Source organism: Tenrec ecaudatus, chromosome 4 (genome assembly GCF_050624435.1).
Source record: "Tenrec ecaudatus isolate mTenEca1 chromosome 4, mTenEca1.hap1, whole genome shotgun sequence".
Lineage (NCBI taxonomy): Eukaryota > Metazoa > Chordata > Mammalia > Afrosoricida > Tenrecidae > Tenrec > Tenrec ecaudatus.
Window position 1 is genome coordinate 71,326,625 of NC_134533.1, and position 6,068 is coordinate 71,332,692.

Below are 6,068 nucleotides of genomic sequence, written 5' to 3' on the forward strand. Positions count from 1 at the left end.
TATCAGACCATCGCAGTTCTGGAAGCCTGGGCCATCTGCCTCCTCGTAGCTCTCCCCGAAGACTGAAAGGCCCTGATTCTGAACACGGAAATCACCTTCCCCCTGAGACTCACTCTGCATGCTTCCCAGCTCAGCAAAGAGCAGGTCCCTTTGCCTCTCCCAGTTATCCAGTCAGACGCTAGAGTCCTGGTTTACTGCCAAGTCCTCCCTGTGCTCTCTTAAGTCCCTTGTTCCCGCTCCACAGGCACTGCCTGGCTAACACCTCAGCACTCTCCTCTGGCCTCTGCAGGCCTCTTGCTGCCCTCTTTTCACAGCCCCTCCTCCCTAGGGCGTCCTCGGAGGACTGAAGGCTCTGGAGCCAGGTGCCGAAATTGGGGCCCGAGGCCCCCTCCTTACTCGCAGCTGTACATAGAAACCGGCGTTCTCTGTGCTGTCGTTCCCTCATCTGAAACCGGAGGGCAGAAGTCGATTCTGATGCACAGCCACTGGGTCAGGCAGGGCTGAACTACCCCGTGGGTTCCAAGAGTAACTTACAGCTAGAGAAAGCCTCAACTTTCCCCACAGAGCACCTGGTAGTTTCCAACTGCTGACCGTGCGGTTAGCAGCCCACTGCTGAACTTTAGCAAGCACCTTAATATCTGATACATTCTGGTTTAGATGTTCTCTACATTTCATATTAGAACATGAACCGCCTCCTATATGGTCCGATTCTTCAGTGGTTGAGAGCCCTTTGGGAATGTCTCTTCTGGGTTGTGTGCCTTCTTGTCCACAAGGGGGCAGCATGACCACGTCCATGGTTTTCTAGGGACATTGACAGTTTGGTTTACCAGGCAAGTCATAAAATGCACTGCTACCAGTTGATAACTCACAGCAACCCTATGAGGCAAGTCGTAACAGCCGTGTTCAACATTGCTTTGCACGTAACACATTCAGTCTGCACAGTAATCCTAGGAGACTCATGGGGTTGCTTTTCCAGGATGGTGGGGCCAAATCCCTACAGCTGAGCAGTGACTGTTGGAAGTGGACCCTCAGTGGTGTCCACGTCACACTGCCTCCTGCACAGCACAGGTGCCCCTGGACATTGGAGCTGGTTGTGGTCCAGATGCCTGTCCTGTAACATGACGGTGGAGACCAGGGAAATGAAACCCTTTGGGCTTAATGGAGGAAAGCGGAGAATGGCTGGAATGTACACTGAGCTTTGTGTTTGGGTCTGTGCTGGACAAGTCCCATACCCAAACCTGACTCAGACTCAGCTGTCATATAAGCCAAAGCAGAACTGCCCCTGGGGGTTTCCATGACCCGAAATCTTCACAGAAGCAGACTGCCACACCTTTCTCCTGCAGAGCAGCTGGTGAGTTTGAACTGCTAATATTTGGGTTAGCAGTTGGGTGCTAACCACTGGCACCACCGGGCACCTTGTGTGGCCCCTGCAGTCCCTTTGGTCCTCTGTGTCCTCATGTGATAGAGGTGTTACTGTCCTCTGTTTACAGGGCAAGGAAGCCAGCTAAGCATGGGAGATGACTTAGCTATAGCCACAGCTGGGAAATGGCCACACCTGTGTCTTCTGATCCAAAGTCTACTGGGTTTCACTACATCTCAGCAGAAATTTTTAAGAAGCCCGTAACTGTCCTTGTTATGTCCCCGATCGGCTTATCCAAACTTAAGAGAGGGAGGGAACCCAAGGACACTGAGTGAAAGATGGCCACAGTCAGGTGAAGCATATGTAGGCCAACCCCAAAACCATGTGTTACAGCAGTAATTCTCAACCTTTGGGTCAAGACCCCTTCACAGGGATCACCCGATTCATAAGTAGCAAAGTGACAGGAAGTAATAACAAAAATAATTTTATGGTTGGGGGGTCACTACAACATGAGGAACTGTATTAAAGGGTCGCAGCATTAGGAAGGTTGAGAACCACTGTGTTACAAACATGCATAAGAATTTCCAAAGGAATAGAGGAAAGAGCTAGAAGGCAAGGGCATTTATACAGGTCTAAATAATGACATGTGCATATGTAAATATATGAAGATGAGGAAATAGATTTATGTGCATACATTTATAGGTTTAGTATTAAGGTAGCAGATGGACATTGGGCCTCCACTCAAGTACTCCCTCAATGTAAGAACACTTTGTTCTATTAAACATATTCCACAATGTTCACCTTCCCAACACAATCGCTGAAGACAAAGCAGGTGCATAAGCAAATGTGGTGAAGAAAGCTGAGGCAGCCTGACTATCGAAAGCGTCTGGGGTCTTAAAGGCTTGAAGGTAAACAAGTGGTCATCTAGCTCAGAAGCAACAAATTCCACATGGAAGCACACCAGCCTGTGTGATCATGAGGTGCCGAAGGGATCAGTTATCAGGCATCAAAGAACAAAAAATCATATCATTGTGAATGAGGGGGAGTGCAGAGTGGAGACCCAAAGCCCATCTGTAGGCAACTGGACATCCCTTACGGAAGGGTTGTGGGGAGGAGACAAGCCAGTCGGGGCTCAGTGTAGAAATGATGAAACATACAACTTTCCTCTAGTCCCTAAATGTTTCCTCCCACCCACTGTCATGATTCCAATTCTACCTTACAAATCTGACTAGGCCAGAGGATGTATACAGGTACAGATAGGAACTGAAAACGCAGGGAATCTAGGGCGGATGATCCTTCAGGACCCGTGGTGAGAGTGGCGATACTGGGAGGGTAGAGGGAGGATGGGTTGGAAAGGGGGAACTGATTACAAAGATCTACATATAACCTCTTACCCCGGGGGATGGACAACAAAAATGTGGGTGAAGGGAGATGTCAGACAGTGTAAGACATAAAAAATAATTTATAAATTATCAAGCGTTCATGAGAGGGGAGGGGCAAAAATGAGCTGATGCCAGGGGCTTACATGGAAAGCAAATGTTTTGAGAACGATGTGGATAATGAATGTACAAATGTGCTTTATACAATTGATGTGTATATGGATTGGAATAAGAGTTATACGAGCCCCCAATAAAATGATTTTTTTTTAATTCCAAGGGGCGCTGCTTCCAAAGAGGAAGATGGGAAAATTTGGGAGTAGCTTGAGAGGAACCACGGGACTGGGTACTCGTCCTGTCAACAGACTATTAGAAACCTTTATGTGCAATTAGGCAAACCTACACACCTATCCTGAACCAGACTGAAATGGACTTTGGAGACAGGTAAACTATGAAACCCTTAAAATGAGCTCACAGCCGAAAGAGAGAGTTATAACGACAAGTGCGCTGTATAAAGGGGAAACGATGGGGGGGGGTGCAGCTAAAACCTACCTGGAAGTAGATGAGGGAAGGTCCCCCTTGAAGCCTCTCCAGGTGTCAGAGGAAGGGAAATACGTCCCGGGGCAGGAAAGCGCCTCAGCGGAGGCCCTGGACGTGGAGACGGTGGCCTGAGCAGTGTAGGGGGGTTGGTTCAGTCTGCAGTCCAGGCTGCGACAGGTGAGCACAGAGAGGCCCAAGTTGGAGCATGAAGGCCTGGCCTGGCCAGAATGGTGAGTTGTCAGACGTTCCTACACACGGGTGGGACATAATCGGCCTGTTTTTCTCATACTGTTGCTCTGACACCCTGTGGTGATAGATGGGTGGACCTCAGACTCAAACTCACTGCCATCGAGTTAGTTCCGACTCACAGTGACCCTAGAGTAGAACTGCCCTGGGGGTGTCCCAGACTGTAACTCTGCAGGAGGAGAAAGCCCCGCCTTTCTCCTCAGGAGCGCTGGTGGTTTCAAACTGCTGACCCTGTGGTCAGGACTCCTCAGGGCACCAAACAAGCGGGGAAATCAAATGAAGGATGAGAGGAGGAGACAGGCTCACTATTTGGGAGGTGAGAGGAACAAGACAGAAACTGACTGGAGAGGGAGAGACCGAGGCCCCTCTCCACTGGGATTCCAAGGCCTGCCACAGAGCTAAGCGTTGGGGTCGGTAAAAGCCAACCGGGAGCAGAAAAGGCAGTCACCGCAGACAGCAGTGTGTGACTTGACATCTTTGAGCCAACTGCTCTGCCCCAGCTGGCTTCCCCATCGGCAGCTGAAATCCACACATTCTCCGGGGCTCCTGAAGTAATGGAAACTCAAAGGGCTGCCTTATTCCTAGAGTTGGCTTCATCTCCCATCAGTTTGCTCGAAAACCTCAGCCTGTCGCCAGAGAGAAGTAGCCAACCTTTTCCAGGTGAGTGAGGAACTAGTGACTGGTTAACGGAGTGGGGGTGGGGGGTTGTTGGCTGGTGATCAATGAGGGTGCCGGATAGCTAATAACCTGATCCACACGTGTATAATTTTGTGGGAGGGTTGTATTTTTTGGTGAAAATATATACAGCCAAACTCCCATGCCACAATTCATTTCTACTCAGTGTGCCTTTTCTCGACGGTGTTCACCTCCTTCAGCGTCCTCAGAATGCCCTGTGAAGTGCGTCCTGCACAGGCACACAGACTAGCACCACCACCCCTGGGGGGATGGGGGGCGGGATGGGAGCTCTGGCAAGGAAAGTGGTTGGCTGAAGGCCACACATTCTACTGGCGGTGCTCAGAACACTTGATTCTCAGCCCAGTGCGTGTCTGAGCACTCCCAGACCACACTGGGAAAGAGACGAGAGGTGAGCCAGGTGTGCGCCTTTAAAATGCCTGGAGTTCAAGGACCAAGAACAGGAATGAGATGAATGGGGCAGAGAAGAGAACAAGGCAGCATCTCAGTGAGGAAGAAAGCAGGCTGAAGCAGGTGCTAGGGGACAGCCACCCTGACGTCAGACCTCCTCGCTGCCCCTCCAGACCTGGCGCAGTCGTCTCCTCAGCCCCAGCTTCCCCCTCTGCCAAAGGGAGTCTCGTGGGAAGAAGACGAGGTCCATCAACGAGGATGTGCACATAGACTTTTCCTAACCCTTAGCCGATTTCCGCGTTTGGCGGGATAGATGGGGCAACGCCCCTCTGTCCACATTCACCTCACCCCTCTTCTAGTCGCTCGGCTCCTTTGGCCGCCTGGAGCTTGAACAGCCAGGCCCCCCCACAGGGGACTCTCTGAGTGGTCCCATGAAAGGGCAATTTGTGCTGCCCTTGGCTTCACTGGTTAAGGAAGGGTCCCAGAATCAACATCCTCTCTCGCCTCCTCTGAACTCCCTTGCCCTGTCCCCTTGTGTGAAAGGGGGAGGGGTGGTGGCTGCTCCCCACGATGCACCAGCTGACCTCGTTCCTTTGGACCTCCAGGAAGCAGGAGGCTTCCCCCCAGGCTAGCTCACGCCATAGAAACACTGGGCCTCCCACTGGGTGTTCATAAAGACGCCTGAGGCAGCTGGCAGCCAGCACAGGAGGCCTTCCCTGCGGGACCACGGAGCGATGGGGAACAGAAGCGAGGACGGAGGTGCTGCAGGAGCAGCGCAGTGTCAGTCCAGGGGGGCCAGCCTACTGTTGAGGAACCCGAGCCAAGTGCCTGCCACATGCCCTGTTCACACGTGCTCACGTATTCGGCACCCATCAATATGCCCTTAGCTTCCACTCGTCCTTCTGCCGAAAAACACTTCTCACTGGACTCTACCTATGAAAAGTCTACCTGTCCTCCAGAGCACAGCTCAAATGATGCTATCTCATTAGTGATCCTGCAACATTTGAGAGCAGCTGCACGGGCTGTGAGTTATTTAAAGTCTAACTCCCACCCTGTGGCCTTTCCTAGCACGGGGCTGGTAAGAAGGTGTGGGGAGGGACTGATAGGAGTCACCTGTGAGTGACTGCAACAAGACTCCCTGGAGTGGAGAAAATGTGCCCTCTGGGAAGCAGGAGGAGGGCTCTCATGGCCAGCAACAGCCAGGAGGGGAGCTGGTCCTCTGGATCCGAGCCCCCTGTGCAGTGAACTCCCTGGGTCCAGATGGCAGCTTTACCGTCAGAGGAGCAGCAGCGGAACCAGGAGCCGGAGCATGGAACAGCGTGATGGACTTCCCGGCCCACGGAGCAAGGTAGGCTGAGTGCTTGTGCGCAGCGCCTCTGGGCTCTTACTCAGGGAACTGGGTTTGCTGGCACACAGCGGCTTGCTTGAGGGCCTTCAGGGTGCGGGTTGCTGCAGAGTGCTGC